Source organism: Magnolia sinica, chromosome 15 (genome assembly GCF_029962835.1).
Source record: "Magnolia sinica isolate HGM2019 chromosome 15, MsV1, whole genome shotgun sequence".
NCBI classification, from domain to species: Eukaryota; Viridiplantae; Streptophyta; class Magnoliopsida; order Magnoliales; family Magnoliaceae; genus Magnolia; species Magnolia sinica.
In genome coordinates, this window is record NC_080587.1 from 39,357,161 (window position 1) to 39,383,161 (window position 26,001).

At 36.6% G+C, this 26,001-nt stretch overlaps 1 non-coding gene across 1 annotated transcript; it reads left to right on the forward strand.

The window, feature by feature from the left end:
* Nucleotides 1-8,078: 8,078 nt before the first annotated feature.
* LOC131228419 (small nucleolar RNA R71) lies at nucleotides 8,079-8,185 on the forward strand. Its single transcript, XR_009162921.1, has one exon. It is a non-coding gene; the product is annotated as a small nucleolar RNA R71 (small nucleolar RNA).
* Nucleotides 8,186-26,001: the final 17,816 nt, after the last annotated feature.

Here is a 26,001-nt window from a genome sequence, read left to right on the forward strand (position 1 = left end):
GTAAATCAACTATCTTTTCAGCTAGTGGATTTCGTTTCTGATTAAAGTTGACATGGCTGCTTCTAGGTTTTTGAAAAGTTTTTGAATTTTTAGAAAAATCTTGATAAGTACTTTTTCCTTTTGAGTTTGAGGATTCTCCTTTAACAAACATAGGAGGAGTATACTTTTGTTTAGGAGGTAGATTTTTATCATAGCCCAACCCGGACCGATCGCCACATTTTCTTGATCCGGATAAAAGTTTCTCTAACTTTGGATCACCTTGGGCATATTTCCATATGTCCTTTAGACTCAGAAGAGAAGATACTTCAGTTTTAAGTTTCTCAATTTCAGATTTTAAATCAATAATTAGGGAGTTTTTGAATTCCAAATCGCATTTTGATTTTTCAAAACAATCTAAAATTTGTGATTTTTCTAAAACAAGTGATTTAAAACATTTTTTGAGTTTAGAAAACTTTTCTTTTTGAAGTTTAAGTTTGACAGCAATTTTACAACTTTCCTTATATAGGGCATTGTAAGCGTCTTGAAGATCATCTTCATTTTCACATTCACTACTCAGATTTTCTTCACTTGTTGAGTCATTATCTGAAAATGTGAATTTGGCTAGAGTCATAAGAGCTTTAACCTTATTGCCCGACTAAGTTTCAGAATCTTCTGATTCAGAAGAACCTTCAGAATCAGATGATTCATCCCATGTAGCCAACATACCCTTCTTCTTGGGTTTGTCCCTTTTAGGACATCTATTTGCTAAGTGCCCATATTCTTAATAATTGTAACATTAACTATCTTTCAAAGATTTTCGAGATTTGGGTCTAAACTTCTTTTTATCATTTGATTTTTGAAAATCAACCCTTTTCTTGCTTTTGAAAATCTTATAAAATTTCTTAGCTAAAAGAGCCATATCATCCTCTGAATTAGAATTTTTTTCTGAATTACATTTAGAAGATTTTAGTGCGATAGATTTACCTTTAGGAGCGTTAAAGTTTAACTCGTAGGTTTGCAGAGAACCAACTAGTTCTTCTACCCTCATATTATCCGTATCACGAAGTTCCTGGATCGCGGTTACTTTAGAATTGAACCGTTCAGGAAGTGAGCGTAATATTTTTACACACACTTTACTTTCTGGGATTTTATCGCCAAGACCCCACATTTAGTTTACAATGTCATTCAATCTAGTGTAAAAGTCCATAAACATTTCATTTTCCTCCATATTAATTTCTTCAAATCTGGTTGTGAGGAGTTGGACTTTAGATTTTTTGACAATTGTAGTACCCTCGTGTGTCATTTCTAATATATCCCAAGCTTGCTTTGCAGTATCACAGGAAATGATTCTTTTGAACTCATCCGGTGATAGTGCGCAAGTAATTGCATTTAGTGCTTTAGCATTTGCACTACTCTCACTTTTCTGAAGAGTGGTCCATTGGTAATATGGTGTGACTTTCATAGATTTTGAACCATCAACCCCAGTAACTTCCATGATAGGAGGTTTCCATTCAGTCACTGTGGCTTGCCACACATTTTCATCCATTGATTTGAGGAAGATCCTCATTCTGGCTTTCCAATAGGCATAGTTGGAACCATTAAAGGGTGGAGGCCTTGTGACTGAAAGGCTATCAAAATTTGACATCTTAAATAGCTTAAATCGTTAGCTCAGGAATTAAATCCAATAATTAAAAAAGAGCTATTAGGCTTTGATACCACTTGAAAAGGCCTAGCTGTATGTCCTAGAGGGGGGGTGAATAGGACAATGCCAAATAAAACTTATAACAGCGGAATTAAAAAGAATATGATAGCCAAAATAAATCACAATGCAAGTAAGTAAAATAACCTCAAAATTCAGATCTTGAGAGGTTGATACAAATGTTGTTCTAAGGACAACCTTACACCAAAAACTAGAGTTTATGGTAGGACAACCTTATTTCTAGAAAGATCTTTGTATCAAATCTCAAACCGAAGAGGAATACAGAAATAAATACAAACTAAATTGAAATAAATTGTATTCACAAATGTATTGTTCTAGGGACAGCCATACACCATAAAAATGGCAGGGCAACCTTGCTGGAACAACTTTTAAAGGAAATTGAATATTAAGCTGATAAAGGAATAGCAGAAAATAAATTCTAAACTATTACAAAATTCTCACAATGCTTGAACTAAATGATTACAACATTCACCACCATACATACATCCCACAAAAGAATAATTAAAGATCAGAAGTATAAATCAGTCAACTACAACACAAGGGATTATAGTGGTTCGCCTGTGTGTTCACCAACTGTTAAACAACAGCCACACAGAATGCTACTCCACTCCTAATATCCTCACACAGGGGATATTAGCGTTCACTAACAAAATAGGTTTTTCCAGGTTCACCCAAAACCTTTACAATTGTGTCTTTGTCTGTGGGCTTACACAATTAAAAAACCCCACTTCTGAGTTTCCTGGCTCTCCTCAGATAACCAATACAACAAGATTTTTCTGGCAAATCTTGAAAGAAACCAAAACAGAAAGGAATTTACAATTAAATGTAAAATACCTAATTATCTCCTTCGTTGTAGCAGCCCGGTAGAACCAAATCAAAGTAGATGATTGAATGTTCAAGTTCAATGTCCAGTACTCGATTACAATGTTTCTAATTCTAATAGATTTTAAATTAAACCAAATAGGGCTTGCCTTAATTGATTTTGATTCCAAAGAAAGGGAATAACAATTCCTCTTATCAAATTAGATTGGAATAGCAGAAACAAAATCAATTAAATAAAGCTAAGGAAAGAGAATATTAAATAAGCACACTTAGCTTAGATGGAGCACAGAATTATCTCTCAGAAGTTCGACGAAGATTGGCTTGAATGGATTAATTAATTCGATGATTTCTTCTGAGATTCGTGCACTATTTACAGGTGAGCAGATCGCGTCTTCAACTGGTTTAGGGAGCTCTTCGACTAGTCGAAGCAATAACAGATATTTGAAAAATCAGGCGCGATAAGCTTTGACCGTTCTACGACTGATCGAAGGTCTCCTTCGACTGGTCGTAGGTCACCTTCGACAGGTCGAAGAACCTGAAAAACATCGCTGGATTTTGAGTCGAAGTTTTTCGATTGGTCAAAGATGCAGTTGACACTGTTCTTTCGACTGGTCGAACAGATTCCTAGACTAGTCAAAGCCTAACAGATTTTATCCAAAATTTGTAACAAACTCACGACTGATCGAGGAATTTCTTAGACTGGTCGAAGCAACTCTAGGACTAGTCGAAGAAGGCCTAGGACTAGTCGAAGAACAGACCAAACTTATGTAAAATAAACATTCAATTTATGTATCCAAAATGACCTACTTCTAAGGTCAACCTATGGTCAGTCAAACCTCAACCATGAAGTAAGGACATTGAAACTTTAGGAACTAGTGACCTTGAAGTATGAGCCTTGAAGACTTAATGTAGTTCAATCATGAAATCTTGATGTAGCTCAATCTTGAAATCTTGATGTGGCTCAATCTTGAAATCTTGATGTAGCTCAATCTTGAAAGTGTCTTGAGTTCTTTACAAACTGCCTTGTACTCTTCTTGAAGTCTTGCAGCTTGAGTCTTGTCTTGTGAGCAGTTCTTGCATTCAAGATTGATCCTTGTACTTATGAGCTTTGCTTGTTGTGAGCTTAGCTTGTTCATGAATGTTGATCCTTGAGAGAGCTTCACTTATGCAAGTTATATATAACAGTGATTTTGGCACCACAAATTTGACAACAGACAGGGATATAAACTATAACACTTACAAGTAGGCTCTATGTTTCAACTCTATAGGCAAGTGGAAAGCCTTCCCATAGACAAGTCTAAAGGGTGACATTTCAATAGAGATTTTGCATGCAGTATGGTAAGCCCATAAGGCATCGGTCAATTGAATTAACCAATCCTTACGGTTAGGGTTAACCATCTTTTCCAAGATGTGTTTAATTTTCCTATTAGAAATCTCAGCTTGCCCACTTGTTTGTCGGTGGTATGGAGTGCTCACTTTGTGGGAGATGCCATATTTCTTCGTTAAGTTTGTAGATGACTTATTATAAAAATGTGAACCTCCATCACTAATGATGGCTCGAGGTGTTCCGAACTGGGAAAGGATGTTTTCTTTTAAGAAATTAATGATCATTTGATGATCATAGTTCTGGCATGGAATCACTTCGACCGATTTAATGACATAGTCTACGATGAGTAAAATATATAAATTCCCAAAAGATTAGGGGAATAGTCCCATGAAATCATTACCCTAGTAATTAAATGCATCAATGATCATAATGGGGTTTAAGGGAATCATGTTTCGATGAGACAACGCTCCCAATTTCTAAAAATGATCACAAGCTTTATAAAACTCATGAGTATCCTTGAAAATAATGGGCCAGTAAAAGCTGCTCTGCAGAATTTTGGCCATGGTCTTTTTAGCAGAAAAGTGACCACCATAGGCATGAGAATGACAAAAGGAGATGAAACTTTGATTTTCATTGTCTAACACACATCTCCTTGAGATTTGGTCTGGACAATATTTAAAAAGATATGGATCATCCTAGAAGAATTTGCGTACCTCGGTAAAGAATTTTTTCTTATCTTGCACAGTCCAATGTGTCGGCGTGAAACCTGTAGCAAGATAATTAGCAATATCCACAAACCGAGGTGAATGGGAGACTTTAAATAGTTGTTCATCAGGGAACATGTCATTTATATGTGTCTTCTCAAGGGAATCAAAGAGATCAAGGTGGGAAAGATGGTCAACCACTACGTTCTCTACACCCTTTTTATCTTTTATTTCCAAATCGAATTCTTGGAGTAGGAGGATCCATCTTATCAGGCAGGGCTCAACATCATTCTTAGAAATAAGATACTTAAGCGCTGTATGATCTGTGTAAATGATGATCTTGGATCCTTTCAAGTGGGACCTAAATTTGTCCAAAGCGAACACTCTGGCTAAGAGTTCATTTTTCATAGTAGAGTAGTTTACTTGGGCAAGATTTAGAGTTCTACTTGTGTAATGAATAACGTAGGGCCTCTTTTCTTTTCTTTGGCCTAAAATCGCCCCAAAAGTATAGTCATACACGTTGCACATAAGTTCAAAATGAAGGCTCCATTCAGGTGGCTGCATGATAGGTGCAATGGTTAACATGCCCTTGAGCTTAGTAAAAGCTTCCTGGCATTGCTCAGTCTACTCTATGGGATATCCTTTTGAAGTAGATTGCATAAAGGACAAGAAAGGTGACTAAAGTCCTTTATGAATCTTTTGTAAAATTCAACGTGTCTTAAAAAGGATCGCACATCTCATATGTTCTTGGGTGGAGGTAAGTTAAAGATAAGATCAATCTTAGCCTTATTTACCTCATTTCCCTTGTACGAGATGATATGTCCAATGACAATCCCGTTACGAACCATGAAATAACACTTCTCCCAATTCAGTACCAAATTCTTTTCCTCACATCGCTTTAACACACATTTAAGATTTTTCAAATAATCGTTGAAGGATGGACCAAAGATAGAGAAATTGTCTATGAAGACCTTTAAATATTGCCCCACCACGTCAGAAAAAATACTCATCATCGCTGAAAAGTGGTGGAGGCATTACATAGTCTGATTGGCATCATTTGGTGAGCAAAGGTGCTAAAAGGACATGTGAACGTGGTCTTTTCTTAGTTTTCAACGGTTATCTCAATCTGATTGTAGCCTGAATATCTGTCAAGGAAAGAATAATAGGAATGACCAGCTAGCCTTTCTAATATTTAATCGATGAAGGGCAAAGAAAAGTGGTCATTTCCCGTGACAGTATTCAACTTCTTCCACTCAATGCACATTCTTCAACTAATAGTGACTCTAGTTGGTATGAGGTCATTGTCAGCATTGGCTACGATGGTGATTCTGGACTTCTTACGAACTACCTGAGTTGGACTCACCCATTGGATATTAGATATAGGGAATATGATACCCACATCCAATAGCTCAAGAACCTTAGCCTTAACCATTTTCTTCGTGTTTGGATTTAATCTATGTTGTGGTTGCCAAGAGGTCTTTGCATTATCCTCTAGATAAATGCGACGAGTATGAATCAAAGGGTCAATTCCCTTGAGCTCGGCAATCGACCATCCAAGGGCTCCCTTATGCTCAATGAGAGTAGAAATGTGCACACTCTCTTGTTCTTGCTCAAGGTGGGAAGAAATCACCACCAGGTATGTCTCATCTTGATCTAACTAGACATATTTTAAATCAAAGGAAAAAGGGTTTAGGTCAAGCTTCAATGCCTTGAGGTTAAACGGCAGAGGTACTACATCAGCTTAGGGCAATTCTTCAAATTGTGGCCTCCACAGGTTAACTTCAAGTACCGGCACGATATTAAGCATGGCCTCCATCTCCCTAATCATATCATCATCAAAATCATGGGAGTAGGCCAAGAACATCTCTAAAGGGTCAAAGAATAAGGTTAAAAGTGTTCTATCTTCTATGAAAGAGTCAATAATGTCACGGGAATCGTCATCATCCTCTAATTGTTTACCCATATTAAAAAAGATATTCAACTCCAATGTCATATTTTTAAAAGATAAACTCATGACTCCATTCCTATAATTAATGATTGCATTTGATGTGGTAAGGAATGGGCAACCAAGAATGATAGTAATTTGAATGCTCATGCCCATGATGGGTTGTGTATCCAAGACGATAAAATTTATCGGGTAGTAGATTTGTCAACTTGGACCAATACATCCTCAATTATCCCTCTCAGTGCACAAACTAAGTGATGAGCAAGTTGTAAGTAGTCCAGGTGGGTTTTAATTCACCTAGACCTAGTTGTTCGTAGACCGAGTATGGGATCAAATTTACGCTCACTCCTAAGTCAAAAAGTGTGTGCTCAATGCGGTAATTTCCAATTACACAAGCAATGGTTGGGCTACTAAGATCTTTGTATTTCTATGGCACATCTTTCTTGAGGATGGTACTCACTTTTTCTGTCAATTTTTTTTTCTTTTTGATACTTTACTGCCTCTTAGTTGTGCATAGGTCTTTTAAATTTTGGCATATAAAGGAATTTGTTTTACCGCATCCAGTAAAGGAATATTGACCTTCGCTTGTTTCAACACCTCTAAAATGTCTTGAGAGTTAAAGAGAGATTTTTGTGCAATCAACCATTAGGGGAATGGAATTATTGGCTTGCTTAGATGTTTCGGTTCTAATCCTTGTGGAGTGTTGCTAGGTCTACTAGTTTCATTTACTTTTGGGTCCTTAGACTTTTTGGCCCTTATTAGAATAGATTTATCAATTATCTTCCCACTCCTGATAGTGGTGATAGACTTAGCTTACTCCATTTGATTTGAAGAGCTTGGATCACTTATTTTGTATTACGATTTATGATTGGGGAAAGGTCGGGTTGGAAGAATCCTTTTTTTTTTCCAATTGAATTTTTATCTCACGCTCTTGTATGGCCTTTGAAAGGTCTTGAAGGGTTTGTAATATACTCTAATTGATAAGCTCTTGGTTTTAAATATGTTTCCAGACTGGATCCTCTTGAGGTTTCCCTTAATTCAAGAATTGGTTAGGGACTCCTTGAGGAGTAGCAGTTTATCCATTCCTCCAACTAAAGTTTGGATGATTTCTCAAACTATAATTATATGTGTTAGAGATGGGTCCACTGAAAAGTCTTTGGTAGTTGTTCACGGTATTTGATTGCTCGTTTAGTGCCTCTTGAAAAGCAGGTATCGTTAGAAAATTTTCAGTTTTATGTATGCTGCAAGCACAGTTACCGCAAACAACTTCCTTAGCCTTATCCTTCTTAAGTTCCATGACCTCAACCTTCCTTGCAAGACTGGACACTTTAGCATTTATATCATCATCCTCTTTTAGCAAGTATATCCCACCTCTCTCCCTTGCTTGAGTAAGCTTAGATTTGGTGCTAGATTTTAGGGAGATATCCCATAATTGTGCTGTTTTAGCGAGTTTGTCAATGTAATCCCACACTTCATCGACATTTTTGTTCATGAATTCCCTATTGCACATCGTCTTGATGAATTGGCACATAGAAGATGTTAGTCCATCATGGAAGAAAGTTGTTATGCGCCACATTTCAAAAACTGTGCTGTGGGCATGAACTGACGAGATCCTTAAACCACTCCCAACATTGGAAGAATGTTTCATCTTCTTTTTGAGCGAAGTTCATGATCGACTTTCTAATGGTGTTCATCTTATGGTATGAAAAGATTTTATTATGAACTCCTTCATCATGTCATTCCATGTGCCAATAGATCGTGGAGATAGTGAGTGCAACCATGTCTTAGCTTTTTCTTTCAAGGAAAAAGGAAAGAGTTTCGGCCTGGCCATGTCCTCAGACACGTTAGGAAAGTATAAAGTGGCTATAACCTTGTCAAATTCTTGCAAGTGCAGGCATAGAATTTTATATTCAAGTTCAAGGAACTTTGGGAGGAGTTAGATCACTCTAGGCTTGATATCCCTATTTCCTACATTTCCTAGAAAAATCATACAAGAAGGGGTGCTCACCCCTGTCAGTTGTAAGTAATCTCATAAAATACGAGGCATGGGTGCATGGTGCACCTCATTCTCATCCTGGACTTCCGCAACTCGAGGTTGGGGCTGATTCATTGGTTGATATATAGGTTGATTTGCAGCCATAACCTCAATTAACTCTGAGGATCTCAACTGATGTCTAATCCCGTAATGGATAGATAACCCCTCAACTAATCCTCCTTCACTCAAAAGATGTCGAGTGTTGTCATGAACCCACTTGGACATGAAATACTCTCACCCCTCAATTTCATATTCTAACCTAGACTTAGAAGAAAGAAGGGAAATAGAAATCTAGAATTAGAAAGAGAGAGAGAGAGAGAGAGAGAGAGAGAGAGAGAGAATTAGAAAGAAGTTACCAAATTAGAAGGTTCTGTAATGTCTCGAAAAAATCCATACAAGGACCTGAGTACCACCTCAAGCAGAATCACCTAAGGACCGTATCTTGTCGTAATTAAGGTAAAATTTAGTTAAGTACTAAATTGAATAATTGGTGGATTAAGCTTAGGCCACCATTTCCACAAATGAGAAGACTTAAAACCATTAATACCACTGGCGTAACGTCCCTTAAAGACCTAGGAAAAATCCCAAGAGCATGTCGCTCTCGGGAGTACATTGAAACTCTATATCGGACCTAATACGCATGTTGAGAGTCTGATGACTGCAAACTATAGGATTAGGTCCGTCCTACTGGGCTTGACAACCATCGTGGGAATCGAGCCCAGATAGTATCCAAAAATGCACAACTTGAGCCTTGAGTGAAGTGTGTGAGAAATGCGAATATCTTTAGAAAATGTAATAAAACTTAAGTGAATTAGGCCATTCACTCACATACAAAATTGAGGACTTCGGACCGTCAGTTTCTGACCAAACTTCACCCATGGGAAAAGGAAATTTCCCTGCATGTATTCGCATACTTGTGGCCCGGAACAAGTAAGTACGACTGTTGATCTAACAAAGGTCCTCCACAGTCAATCAGCTCACCCTATCACACCGAAATCACATCCTGACATAGATCCATTGTCAGGGAACTTACCCTATGACGTATGTGAGAAGTGGGCCTCCCTGTGAGCCCCATTTGTCGAATACAACTGCCCAAAGGGTATAACCCATGTATATAGTGGCCCTGGGGCCATTTGCATCACTTCTGGGCCTATATATGGCCCTTATACCACCCCATCTCTCTCTCATACGAATTTTTCCAAACCATAGGTGTGAGAAAAGAGAAAAGAAGAGAAAAGAGAAAGGAGAGGAGAAATCTTAGGTGATCATTGCCGTGATTCTCTCCCACGACTCCACGCACTGAATCACCTTCCCGTTACACTACACGATCTATTTTGGTTATGATTTGGGAAAGAAATCCTAACCCTAATACCGTAGTTGAGATCCAAAATGGTTGTTTGACAACCTAACTAACCGATTTCACCATTTAGGTACCCGACGTTCTGTTTTTGGAAACTTAGAATTCGAACCGAGTCCGAATCGAGTATTTTGACGAAAGGTGTGGACTATAAACATTTAGGTTATGGTTATCAATGCTTTCAATTTTAGCTAATGATTTATGTCTGACTTGATTGCTGCCATATTGCTTTAGATACGCCGTTTTCGATATAATATGCATGTATGAACTAAATTGAATAAAAGATGTGTTACATGTGTTTGTTGATGTTTGAATGAACTTGTAAATATGATTTGTGTTTGCCATGACTACTAATCTAGGATTCATCTTTGTTATATGCATGCTGACCTCTCTGTGTAAGGATCTGCTAAAATATATGTTGTAACTAACCTAGTCTAAGTATTTGGTGAAGTGTAATCTAAGTGTTTGATGAATTGTTTGAATGAGAAATTGTTGATGATTTGTGTATATTACGAGTGTTAAGATAGGATTCTTTCTTACTTTATACATATGTATAGTTCTTTCATGAAATCATATTCGCCTCTATGCAAACGATTGATAAAATGCTAGTATTTGGTAACATGATTAAGGTGTTTGATGTAATGCTCAAATGAGGATTTCACTTGGATTGTTTGTTAAACGCTAATTGATTATCACATGTATTTAATTACCGCATCCGAGTAAGATTGGGGCTACAAAGTAGCCCAGGCAATCGGTAACAATCTCTGTTCGGGTGGTCGAATTAGTCTCACCACATTAGGTATATTCGACGAATTCGGGTCGCACAACGATTGTCGACAGTGGTTAGGCCACGAGGAATGCTTATGCGCTCCATGTCAATTAAGTCAGCGTGTGCTCATACCAATCGAACTTGCCTAATAAACCGATTGGCCTATTGTGTGTTTACCATGTATGGACACTATTGCTTGAATCTAAGGTACCCCTCTCCGATGTAAAGGCCCACTTTAACTATGGTACCACGATCCTCTAAGACTCATGAGCCGAGCGTGGTGGTATAGGACACCGTGTTCGAGCTGTCAGCCTACGCTGGAGTGACGAGCCTCCCCGTAGTGACTAGTGAGCAACTTAGACTCGTGAGCTGGGCATGGTGGTATGGGACAACGTGTTCGAGCTGTCAGCCTACGTTGAGGTGATTAGCCACCCCGTAGTGATCGCGAGTATAAACTTTTGAACTTGCCCATCGACTGCTTTTCATTGGGAGTGATGACCCTACAACTTGCCTATCGTATGTGCTTGACTAGGAGTGACGAACCTAGATGGATCCTTCGGTTCGGGTCAATGATATAAAGGGAGGTACCCTGCTTCCCAAATCTGCTGTATGAATAAGCTTAATTAAGTACTTGACTAACACGACCATGCATTGTATTACGTTAGTTAGGATGTGCTTTTGGCAAGGAAGTTACACTTTAGGGAGTGCTGTCATATGCGAAATTGGTTGTCGGAGTCGCTTTTGAGGGAGCTTTGTGCGAGGGCATGCATCATTACTTGCACTCCATTACTGCAGTAATAAGAGTAGCTAGGAAGTGATTGCTATGTTGCTTTATCATTACTACTTGATTGACTTGATAACATGTTAACCTTTACCTTATAGTACCACTGAGTCGATCACTCACTCCCACACTGGGACGGTGTTTTAAAACACCAACCAGACCCTAGTTTAGATGCAGGTATTGATGAAGTCCATGCGACGGATCAAGACTTCATGGATGAGGAAGAGTTCTCCTACGTTCAGCTCTCGGGCTGGTTTATGTAGACCTTGTGCCGATACATAGGGACTACAGGGATATTGGCTTAGTTGAATATCTTACATTTCCACGGTTTTGTATATTTTGAAACAACACATGTATATATTCAGCCTGATTACACAATCATACTCCGAAGGTTGTGAAACACTTTCATATTTAAATACATATGCTTCAGACTTCCGCTTGCTTAATTTAACTATATCTATAGTATGATATAATGTTTTAGTATAATCTCACTCATGTTTAACTCATTAATATGGATAAAATCTGAACATCATTATCCATGTTGCATAAGTGATGTGCTAGATCTCGGGAGTAGAGCTTTGCTCGACCCTCGAAATTTAGGGCGTTACAGGTTCTATGTTAGGATCCTGCAAAAGGGGGAAAAAAGGAAAGTGAATTAGTTTCTAAAATGGAAATAAGAAAGTTTCTAAAAAAATAGAAATAGAAGGATGAGTTAGTTTCTAAAACTTGAAAAGGAAAGTTTCTAAAAAAAACATAAAAATAGAAAATAGAAAGTGTCTACAAAGAGAAAAAGTTAGTTTCTAAAAATAAATTAGGAAAGTTTTTATCCTGGAATTAGAAAGTAGATCTAAAAACAGAAAAGGAAAGTTTCTAAACCTGGAAATAGAAAGTAAAGTTAGTTACTAAAATAACTCAGAAAAACCCTAATCCTAAAAATAGAAAATAGAAAAACCCTAATCTTCAACTAATTTCAAAGCTAATTAATCTAAAAAAAACTCAACCGTTAATCCCCTGCAACGGCGCCAAAAAATTGTTCACAACCCCAAGTGTACGATAGCGATGCAGTAATAATCTCGATGAGACCGAGGTTGAATCCATAAGGACCAACCTTGTGAGTATTATGAAAACAACTAGAAGTAGAACTATAAGAAGATGAAAACCAAAATCTAGAAGGGAATAGAGAGTAATTGTGAATTATTTAACTAAAACTTAAGAAATTCAAAGTTAGAAAACTAGGGTTTCCAAGAATCCACTTGTAGTAATCAGGGAGATCTATGCTTGATTCAGGGACACAACTGGAATCAGAGTCTTATCTTATCCAGTTGGAAGATATCTCATTAAAACCAAATATGAACTTCCTTTGACCTAATTCTCAATGGATGAGAGTTGTGAGAACTGGAAGTGATGCCATCACAAAACCATGCCTAGGAGACAATGGATCACAATAGGATATACCAATCTTGTCATGCCGCAAATGCGGAAACCAGGCTCACAAAATTCTCGATTGCTGAATCCGGTGTTGACAGCCTCCATAGTACCCCATTCTCGGCTCCCAGCATCTATATGCCAGATTCCGATCTTGGGATCCTACAAGGAGGATTTTCTAATATACATTTAACTCATAATATGCATAACCACAAGTTTATCCAAATCACATAGGCAACATCATCATCACATATCCACTAATATAAAATTTTGAGTACAATGTTGAAAGAGAAATACATATATAACGAAAATCAAAGCTCCAGAAGACCGCTGTATGCTCCAAGCTCAATGCTACTGCAACTTAGCATCACCTGCATGCATCTATCGTGCATAAGCTTATAGAAAGCTTATAAGGTGGTGTAAGTGTGTGCACAAGATAAGTGCTAAGTATTTATTACAATGCCTTAATCATACAATATCAGAATTACTGACATGAATCATACGATATCAGAGTAAGCAAAAATACTGCAAGTCTATAAAAATATCATCAACCTCATCCAAGATATGCGATAAAAGATATAGCAAGTCAATGTCATATACTGAGAAAGTAATGTAAATTGGCTACGTAATGCGGAAACATAATGAACTAGATATCAGATATTGAGGATGCAAACAATATGCAATTCGGAAGAGCTACAAATACTAACAGCCTTATTTAGGTCATATAAATGTAAAAATATAGTAACCCAAAATGCCATATGCCGTGGATGTAATGGATATGCGGTGCGAATGGAATGACTATGCTAGAGTGTAAAGTCGGGATGATAATACGTAGTATCCCAGGCTATGGGGTCCATCACAAGGGACTTCTATCCAAACTAGTCTCATACCTAATTTGGATAGTCAGACTTAATGTGGTAAATTTCTGATCACGGGTTAGTCACGTGCCCCAACCAAAATCCTGGCCATTGCGAATGTACATGTAACAAATAATTGCGCACCACCAGCCCGAGTGGATAGTGAATGAATGAATGAATAGTATGCAACTCCTGCTCGACAAATCAGTACTGTACATCTCTGAGATCATCACCGAGGTCTAGTAAACTGAAAAGGCCAAGCTATATGTCTTAGAGGGGGGTGGGGGTGAATAGGACTATGCCAAATTAAACTTTTAATAGCAGAAACTAAAGAATATGATAGCCAACAAAAGAAATGAAACAAATCACAATACAGAAATATAAAGCAACCTCAAAATCAAGTCTTGAGAGGCTGATACAAATGTTGTTCTAAGGACAACCTTGCACCATAAGAACAAAGGGTTTATGACAGGACAACCTTACTAGAACGATAACTATCAATATCCCAAACTGAATAGAAATAATAAAGGAAAATAGTGGAAAGTAAAGTCTAAAATATTACAACATTCCCACAATGCTTAAAATGTAAATATTACAACATTCACATCCATACATACATCCCACAATTCTGAATGATAAAAGATAGGAAATATTAAACGAACATTCAAACCATAAGACACAAAGAATTATAGTGGTTCGCCTATGTGTACACCAACTGTTAAACAACAGCCACATAACTACTCTACTCCTAATATCCCCACGCAGGGGATATCAGCGTTCACTATTAAAATAGGTTTCACAGGTTCACCTAAAACCTTCACAATTGTGTCTTTTATATGGGCTTACACAATTCCAAAACCCCACTTTCTGAGTTTTCTGGCTCTCCTTAAATAACCAACATAATGAGATTTTTCTGGCTTAACCTCAAATAAAACCAAAATAATTGAATTTACAATAAATGTAAAATACCTGGATTTCTCCATTTGTTGTAGCCTGGAAGAACCAATCGTAGTAAAAGTTCGAATGTGAAGTTCAATGTCCAATACTCACTTTAATATGGTTCTAAGTTCTAATTGATTTTAAATTAAACCAGTTGGGCTAGCTATATTTTATTTTGATTCCAAGAAGAAGGAATACAACAATTTCTCTTTTCAATTTAGATTGAAATATAGAAACAAAATCAAATTAAATAAGCTAACAAAAGAGAATATTAAATAAGCACAATGTAGCTTAAAAATAAACACAAACTTATCTCAGAGTGATGCCTTGATTTTACTTAAATTGAGTTATCAATCTCTGAAATTCATCGTCTATTTATAGATGCAAGAATCACGCCTACGACTGGTCCTGGGTACTCCACGACTGTTCGTAGATGAAACGAATTTTTGAACTTTCAAGCGGGATTAAAACAGACAGTTACACGACCAGTCGTAGGGTGTCTACGACTGGTCGTAGAACACCCATGACTGGTCGTAAGACTCACGGATTCGTTGTTGTAGTTTGAGTTGAAGAACTAAGACTGGCCGGATGACTAGTCAACACTGTTCACACGACCGGTCGAACAAAGTCCAGGACTGGTCGTAGATGAACAAAAAATTCTGAACAATTGCTACAAACTTAGGACTGGTCCTGAATTTTTTAGGACTGGTCGAACCAGTGTTAGGACTAGTCGAACAAGGTCTAGGATTAGCCTTAGAATAGACCAAATAGTTATAAAGTGATTCAATATGAATTGTGTATTCAAAATGACCTACCCTAAGGTCAATCTAAGGTCTATCATACCTGAGACATGAAGTATGGACATTGAAACTTCATTCAATCAGATGAAGGTTGACCTTTGAACCTTATGAAGCTTGAGATCTCTACTTGATGTAGCTTGATCTTGAGATCTTCTACAGCTTGGATTTGTCTTATTAGAATGTACTTTATTTTTTAACATCATCTTTAGACTTGAACAAGCTTATAGAAGAGGATCAAGTACATGACCTTGCATTTCTTGAAGTAGATCACCGTACTTGACTTGAAGCATTGATGTAGTGTCTTGAACATCCATACAACAACAAACTACATAAGACACATATAGAGGTTTTGGTACTACAAAATTTGACAGCCAAAGGAGCATGAGACCATAGCACTTACAATCTCCCCCTTTGTCAAATTTGTGACAAAACACACTCCAAAGAAGAAAAGCACAACTCATATATAAAAGAACCAGTTACAGCTTGATTAAAGAATCATGCACCAGTTGTTAACTTAACGAATCATGCACCAGTTGTTAATAAGCACAAATATTATAGCCTGGTTAACGAATCATGCACCAGTTGTTAACAAGCACAAATATTATAGCCTGGTTAACGAATCATGCACTAGTTGTTAACAAGCACAAATATTACTCCCCCTGAGTAGCTCATATAAATCCAAAAGAAATGCTTATGCTACTACTTCCACAAACATCAATCTATATACCCAATAAATTCTCCCCCTTTTTATCACAATATGACAAAGGAAGAAATAAAAGGATAATTAGCAAGAGAGTAAGTAATGGATGAACTAGTCAAGATATAAGCAAGTTAAAAAGTCCACGCACCATAAGCTAGTTCAAATAAAAAAATAGTTACTTAAGGTTCGTACACCACCAAAAGTAAAAAGTAATAAAGTTAATACAGACCAATATAATCACTTAATCAGACCCTGAAGAAGGAGCAGGAATAGAAGGATCAAGTTGATGAAGGCCCTTGTTTATACACCTGAGATACTTGCGCATATATTTAAACCTTAAATCGTGGGCAACATTCATATTTTCTACCTTCTCTTCCAATGCACGTAAACGCGCATCAAACTCAGATGGCTCATAATCAGGATCATTTTCAGAGTTAGATTCTATCTCATAAAAAAATGTCATCCATGTTAATATCATCAGGAGGAAGATCACTAACATCTTCATTCCCAGCTTCAGCTCCACTCCACCAACATCCACTTGGCCAGGAGCTAATCCCAATTTCATATTGTTTATATTAGAATTATTAAAAATGAGATGATGGATAGGAGCCTCTCCAACAAGCATAGCCATTAGCATATGATTAGCTAAAACAGTCATATGATATGCAAACGGAATATCACTATGACCTGGATGGAGACAAAACTGAATAATTGAATGACATATCAAGGAAGGCAAACAAACTTTAGTACCAAAAATAACAGAATGCAAGACCTGAACCATAAAAGAAGTTAGTTCAGTTTTGTTACCTGAACGAGGATACATATTTGAAATAAAAATTCTATGGAGCACCCTGTATTTGGTTAACAAATACTTTGCGGGGAGCGCATTCCCTTTATGCGTCCATTGCACATTTATATTACATAGATCTCTAGTTAGCATACGTTTCTTTGATTCAGAGGGTTTTTTCAGTTAAAGTATGAATATGAATACCCTCATCATTAATGGGAATATCCATAAGGCCATATATCAAATGATGATCTACATCAAATGGCCCTTCTCTACCATCAATCTTAAATGATAAATTTTAAGTAGAAAAGTCAGAAAGACATACAAACATGGCCTGTGCAATAGATTGGAATGCTGGCCCACCCTAATGTAAGATGTTATCCCATCCTATAGCTTGGACTAGAGGTAGGATACTAAAATAAGCAATATGATTAAGATCAACCCGATGTTTGACAATGACATTGCGCATACGCAAATGCCGCACATATGAGGGATCATCTTCGGGAGACTGAAGATGTCACCGAGTTAAATTCGACCTAGAAGAGGAAGCACCACGTGTTATTTTCTTTTTCCCTTTGGAGTCCATTTGCAACAAGAAACTTAAGGAAACAAAAAGATACAAAGGATGTAGAGTGGGGTTTTGCTAGATCAATTTTTTTTAAATAAAACCCCAAAATTACAATGAAAGATCAAATAGATTACTCCAAGAGTGAAAATGAAGTAATATAGACTAGAATCTACAAGAAAAATGCAAATAACGTGCTAACCTTGAAGATCTAAGTTGGTGGCTTCGACTGGTCGGGCATCGGCTCGTTGGAGAGGGAATAGGAAATGAGGAAGATGAGATATTTTCCTAAATTATAAAAGACCCAACACGCTCCATGACTGGTCTTGTGCTGTCCTCGACTGTTCGAGTACAACCATGACTGGTCGTGTACAGGAAAAACATGTATTTTTTCATAAAAATTTATAATTTAACCACATAAAGTATCAAATATATATATACACTATAATACATACATGCATGAATAATTAATTTTGAATGCACATACCAAGATCTAATTTTAATTTATTAAACCTGCTTTTGTCGAGCGGTTTAGTGACAATGTCAGCAAGTTGAGTCTCAGTTGGAATGTATTCTAAAGATATTATTTTTTCTTCCACTAATTCACAAATATAATGATACCTAATGTCAATGGGCTTCATACGTGAATGTTAGATTGGATTTTTTGAAATATTTATTGCACTGGAATTATCACAATATAATATCATTAATTCCTATGCAATTTCATAATCGCTTAACATACGTTTCATCCAAATAAGCTGAGTATATGCATTTCCTGCTACGATGTATTCAGCCTCAGTAGTTGAGAGCGATATAGAAATTTATTCCTTGCTGAACCAAGAAACTAAACAATTTCCAATATAAAAACAACCACCACTGGTTGATTTCCTATCATCGATATTACCAGCCCAATAAGCATCAGAGTACCTAGCCAATTAAACACTAGTATCATATGGATACTAGAGACCCAATTTAGCAGTACTTGCAACATATCTCATAATCCGCTTGACCGCAGTTAGATGTGACTCTTTAGGGTTAGACTGATATCTAGCACAAATACCAACACTTAAAGCAATATCAGGTCTACTAGCAGTTAAATAAAGTAGACTACCAATCATACTTCTATGTAGTCTAGGATCCACATATTTACCTGTAGAGTCCTTTAAGAGACTTAAAGTTGTACTCATAGGAGTATCAAAGTTCTTACCATTCTCAAATCTGAACCTTTTAATCAAGTTCAAGGCATACTTGGTTTGAGAAATAAAAATGCCATCAGGTTGTTGTTTTACTTGCAACCCTAGGAAATAGTTTAATTCCCCAACCATGCTCATTTCGAACTTAGATTTCATTAAATCGGCAAACTCAACAGTCGTGTTAGTACATGTTGATCCATAAATAATATCATCAACATAGATTTAAACCATTAAGATATCATCATTATGTTTCTTAACAAAGAGCGTCTTATCGACACTACCCATTTTAAAATTATGACTTAGTAAAAACTTAGTCAATTTTTCATACCATGCCCTAAGAGCTTGTTTTAAACTATAGAGAGACTTTTTAAGGCAATACACATGATCAGTGTTCTTAGGGTCTTCAAAACCGATTGGTTGTTCCACATACACTTCTTCATGTAAATCACCATTTAAGAAAGCACTCTTTACATCCATTTAATAAATTTTAAACTTCCTAAAGCATGTAATGGATATAAAAAGTCTGATTGACTCAAGACGAGCTACCGGGGCAAAGGTTTCATCATAATCAATGCCTTCTATTTGAGTGGACCCTTGTACAACCAGTCTAGCCTTGTTTCGAATAATATTACCAAGTTCATCAGACTTATTTTTGTAAATCCATTTAGTTCCTATAATGTGTTTATCTTTAGGTCTAGGAACTAGATACCAAACATCATTTCTCATAAATTGGTTAAGCTCTTCCTGCATCACAACTATCCAGTTTTCGTCAAAAAGAGCTTCTCTTACATTAGCCGGTTCTATCTGGGATGTGAAGCATACGTAATTACATATGTCTTCTAGTTGTCTACGAGTGCGCACACTAGTGAGAGGGTTTCCAAGAATCTGAGTAGTTGGATGATCTTTAACAAACCTCTATTCAGTATTAGTTTGATTTGATGAAGTATCTGGTTTGTCAATTAAAAGAACTTCATCATTATCTGAACTTCGGGCAGGTGTATTTAAATGATCGTCTACGACCACATTTATAGATTCTTGAATCACACTAGTCCTTTTGTTCAGTACACAATATGCACGACTGTTTAAAGAATATCCTAAAAAGATTCCTTCATCACTTTTTATGTCAAATTTTTTCAGATTTTCACGGTCACGCAAAATATAGCACTAGCTGCCAAAAACTCAAAAGTATTTGATAGTAGGCTTCTTATCAAACCAAAGTTCATAAGCAGTTTTATTATTAGATTTACATGTATAAACTCAGTTAATAATATAGCACACAGTATTTATAGCTTCGGCCCAAAGATTTCTAGGAAGCTTCATACTATTCAACATTACATTTCCCATTTCTTGAAGCACTCTATTTTTCCTCTCCACAATTCCATTTTGTTGTGGTGCTTTGGGAGTAGAGAATTCATGCGATATTCCCTGATTGCTACAAAATTTCTCAAAACTGTTATTCTCAAATTCAGATCCATGATCACTATGGATTTTACTAACTTGAGAACCTTTTTCAGTTTGAATCCGCTTGAGTACTCTTTTTACTTCATCAAGGGTTTTTGATTTATCCCTTAAGAAGGTTACCCATGTGAATCTGGTATAATCATCCACGATCACCAGAATGTATTTTTTGCCACCTCGACTCTCCGACCTGGTTGGTCCTATAAGATCCACATGAAGAAGTTCGAGTGGTCTTGATGTGGCATTGGAGTTCACTTTCTTGTGAGTGCTCCTTATTTGTTTGCCAATCTGGCAATCGCCACATATTTTGTCTACTTTCTGTATTTTAGGTAGACCTCTTATTAGTTCTCTTTTGCTCAATCTATATAGATTACGGCAGTGTACATGTCCAAGGCATTTATGCCATAATTCTGTTTCATCGGTATGGACCATGTAACACAATTGATTAGATGAGCTACCATCATATACAATATAATAGTTTTCAGAAGTCCTACGACCAGTTAATATTACAGAACCCTTTTTGTTTACGATTTCACAACCTTGATTTGAAAATTTCACACTATGATTGTTATCTCATATTTGAGATATGCTTAACAGGTTGTGTTTTAGTCCCTCAATATATAAAACATTCTTAAATAAGGGAAGATTATAGAGTTGAACTGTACCTTGGCCAATAATCTTGCAGTTGCTACCATCACCAAATGTGACTGACCCATCAGTCGTATCTTTAAGATTGGTAAATAAAGCCTTGTCGCTTGTTATATGCCTGGAGCATCCACTATCTAGGTACCACTTTGAATGACTTGTAGCTTTGAAAGCAGTGTGGGCAACCAAGCAAGTAACCTTAGGAACCCATTTCATAATAGTTTTGGGTTTAGGAGAATAGTTGGTCTTCTTCTATCTGTTGTTGTAATAATGACCTATTGAGTTAGATTTTAACAGCTCCTTAAGAAAATCAACTATTTTTTTGGCTAAAGGATTTCGGTTTTGATTTTTATAGTTGGCAAAATTGCTTTTAGGTTTTTGAAAAGTTTTAGCATAGAAAAACCTTGAATAGTACTTTTCCCTTTTGAGTTAGAGGTTTCAACTTTCACAAACTTAGGAGGAGTTTTCTTTTATTTAGAAGGTATATTCTTATCGTATCCCAACCTGGATCTGTCGCCACATTTTTTAGATCTAGATAAGAGTTTTTCAAACTTTGAATCTCCTTGGGCATACCTCCATGTATCCTTTAAAGTCAAAAGTGAAGAGTTTTCAAGTTTAAGTTTGTCATTTTCAGATTTAAGATTTTCAATCAGAGAGGTTTTGAATTCTAAATCGCATTTAGTCTTTTCAAAACAATCTGAAATATGGGATTTTTCTAAAACAAGAGACTCATAATTTTCTTTAAGCTTTAAAAATTTTTCTTTTTAAAGTTTAAGTTTGACAGCAATTTTACAACTTTCCTTGTATAGAGCATTGTAAGCATCTTGAAGATCATCTTCATTTTCACAATCACTATTCAGATTTTCTTCACTTGTTAAATCATCATTATCTGAAAATGTGAATTTGGCTAGAGTCATAAGAGCTTTAACTTCACTGCCTGACTCGGTTTCAGAATCTTTTGATTTAGAAGAGGCTTCAGAATCAGAGGATTCATCCTAAGTAGCCAACATACCCTTCTCTTTGGGTTTGTCCTTTCTAGGATACTTGTTTGCCAAATACCCATATTCTTGCAGTTGTAACACTGACTGTCTTTTAATGATTTCCAAGATTTTGATTTAGGTTTAGATCTTTTCTTATCATTTTCTTTTTGAAAATCAACCTTCTTTTTGCTTTTGAAAATTTTGTAAAACTTTTTCGCCAAAAGGGCCATATCATCTTCAGAGTTTTCTAAATCAAAATTTTATTGAAAACTATTTTTAGAAGATTTAAGAGAAATCAATTTTCCTTTTAGAGCTTTAAAAATTAACTTATAAGTCTGTAAAGAGCCAACTAATTCCTCTACCCTCATATTGTCCGTATCACGAAGTTCCTGGATCGCAGTTACCTTAGAATTGAATCGTTCAGGAAGTGAGCACAGTATCTTTGCACACACTTTACTTTCTGGGATTTTATCACCAAGACACCACATAGAGTTCATAATATCATTTAATTGAGTGTAGAAGTCCATAAACATTTCATTTTCCTCCATATGAATTTCTTCAAATTTGGTTGTGAGGATTTGGACTTTAGATTTCTTGACGATTGATGTACCCTCGTGTGTCATTTCTAATATATCCCAGGCTTGTTTTATAGAATCACAGGATATAATTCTTTTGAACTCATCCAGTGATAGTGAGCAAGTGATTGCATTTAGTGCTTTTGCATTTGCACTACTCTCACTTTTCTGAAGTGTGGTCCAAGAAAAATAAGATTTATTCTCATTGTTTTTGAACCATGATACCAGTCACTTCAGTGGTAGGAGGGGTTCATTCATTCACTGGGGCTAGGCACACACTTTTATCCATGTATTTAAGGAAAATCCTTATCCTGGCTTTCCAATAGGCATAATTGGTGCCCTTAAATGGTGGAGGCATAGTGACTGAAAGGCTATCAAAATTTGACATTTTATATATAGCTTAGATCATTAGCTCAGGAAATGAATCCAAGAATAAAGAATTAAAAACGACCTATTAAGCTCTAATACCACTTGAAAAGGGTAAGATATATGTCCTAGAGGGGGGTGAATAGGACTATGCCAAATTAAACTTTTAACAATGGAAACTAAAGAATATGATAACTAACAAAAGAAATGAAACAAATCACAATACAGAAATGTAAAGCAACCTCAAATTCAAGTCTTGAGAGGCTGATATAAATGTTGTTCTAAGGACAACCTTACACCATAAAAATCAAGGGTTTATGGTAGGACAACCTTACTAGAATGAAAAGTATCAATATCCCAAACTGAAGAGGAATAATAAAGGGAAATAACAAAAAGTAAAGTCTAAACTATTACAACATTCCCACAATGCTTGAAATGTAAATATTACAACATTCACATCCACACATACATCCCACAATTCTGAATGATAAAAGATAGGAAATATTAAATGAACATTCAAACCACAAGACACAAAGAATTATAGTGGTTCGCCTATGTGTACACCAACTGTTAAACAACAGCCATATAGCTACTCCACTCCTAATATCCTCACACAGGGGATATCAGCGTTCACCATCAAAATAGGTTTCACAGGTTCACCTAAAACCTTCACAATTGTGTCTTTTATATGGGCTTACACAATTCAAAACCCCACTTTCTAAGTTTTCTGGCTCTCCTCAGATAACCAACACAATGAGATTTTTCTGGCTTAACCTCAAACAAAACCAAAATAATTGAATTTACAATAAATGTAAAATACCTGGATTTCTCCTTTTGTTGTAGCCCAGAAGAACCAATCAGAGTAGAAGTTTGAATGTGAAGTTCAATGTCCAATACTCACTTTGATATGGCTCTAAGTTCTAATTGATTTTAAATTAAACCAGTTAGGCTAGCTATATTTGATTTTGATTCCAAGAAGAACGAATACAACAATTCCTCTTTTCAATTTATATTGGAATATAGAAACAAAATCAAATTAAATAAGCTAACAAAAGAGAATATTAAATAAGCACAATGTAGCTTAAAAATAAACACAAACTTATCTCAGAGTGATGCCTTGATTTTACTTGAATTGAGTTATCAATCTCTGAAATTCGTCGTCTATTTATAGATGCAAAAATCACGCCTACGACTGGTCCTGAGTACTCCACGACTGTTCGTAGATGAAACGGATTTTTAAACTTTCAAGCGGGATTAAAATAGACAGTTACACGACCGGTCGTAGGGTGTCTACAACTGGTCGTAGGACCTCTACGATTGGTCGTAGAAAACCCATGACTGGTCGCAGGACTCACGAATTCGTTGTTGTAGTTTGAGTCAAAGAACTAGGACTGGTCGGATGACTAGTCGACACTATTCACACAACCGGTCGAACAGAGTGCAGGACTGGTCGTAGATGAACAGAAAATTCTGAACAATTGCAACAAACTTAGGACTGGTCCTGGATTTTCTAGGACTGGTCGAACCAGTGCTAGGACTAGTTGAATGAGGTCCAGGACTAGTCTTAAAATAGACCAAATACTTATAAAGTGATTCAATATGAATTATGTATTCAAAATGACCTACCCTAAGGTCAATCTAAGGTCTATCATACCTGAGACATGAAATATGAACATTGAAACTTCATTCAATCAGATGAAGGTTGACCTTTGAACCTTATGAAGCTTGAGATCTCTACTTGATGTAGCTTGATCTTGAGATCTTCTATAGCTTGGATTTATCTTCTTAGAATGTACTTCATTTTTGAACATCATCTTTAGACTTGAACAAGCATTCTTTTGATTGATGTAGTTCTGAACATTAAAGCTTACAGAAGAGGATCAAGTACATGACCTTACATTTCTTAAAGTAGATCACCGTACTTGACTTGAAGCATTGATGTAGTGTCTTGAACATCCATACAATAACAAACTACACAAGACACATATAGAGGTTTTGGCTCCACAAAATTTGACAACCAAAGGAGCATGAGATCACCGTACTCTACACCAGCTTGTCGCCCCATCAAGTGCTCAACTGGGTAAGTGGAAGAGACCTCACTATTCGTCTGGCCAGTAGTCAGCCAATATCTACCCGACACGTCGATAACGGACCCATTCATGAGCTGGTCAAACTTAGCCTAGCTATGCCTACTCCCTCAGGCGGGTAAGGCCACACCCCCTCCCAATCGACCACGACACAGTGGAAGATGCGACCTACAGGTATACGGCCCTCATACGCTCATATATATCCACTCGGTCTCAACATTGGGGCATCCTCTCGTACCAAGAGGGTTTAGGGATTTTCACCCAGGGCCATCTATGGCAGCCCAATGCTCGAACCAAATATTTTCGGTGTCCCATCTAGCCATCCATGATATGCCTATGGAGGCTACGGCCCTGATGTCGCTGGGGCGTACAGTAATCCCAACACAATGCAAGATGCATGAGTCATACAATCCAATCATGTATCAATCCTATGCATACCGTGCGCTCATGTGAGATAAGCTCCGCCTATTAGGGAGTCTCATAACAACCTGCCCAATGACATATGCAATGGTCAACCACATCTCATAACAAACATGCAGATGATGCGTATGAGCATGTATCATGATGCTACGCTATCACATACTCATAATCGGTATCAATAATCGACATCAATAATAGGCCTCAACAATGTTGACATTTAACTAACATTGCCCTAAGGAATGGGCCGTATAGAGCCTAACATATAGTGGACTGAAAAGGCCTAGCTATATGTCCTAGAGGGGGGGTGAATAGGATAATGCCAAATAAAACTTATAATAGCGGAATTAAAAAGAATATGATAACCAAAATAAATCACAATGCAAGAAAGTAAAATAACTTCAAAATTCAGATCTTGAGAGGTTGATACAAATGTTGTTCTAAGGACAACCTTACACCAAAAACCAGAGTTTATGGTAGGACAGCCTTATTTCTAGAAAGATCTTTGTATCAAATCTCAAACGAAAGAGGAATACAGAAATAAATACAAACTGAATTGAAATAAATTGTAATCACAAATGTATTGTTTTAGGGACAGCCATACACCATAAAAATGGCAGGGCAACCTTACTGGAACAACTTTTAAAGGAAATTGAATATCAAGCTGATAAAGGAATAGCAGAAAATAAATTCTAAACTATTACAAAATTCTCACAATCCTTGGATTAAATGATTACAACATTCACCACCATACATACATCCCATAAA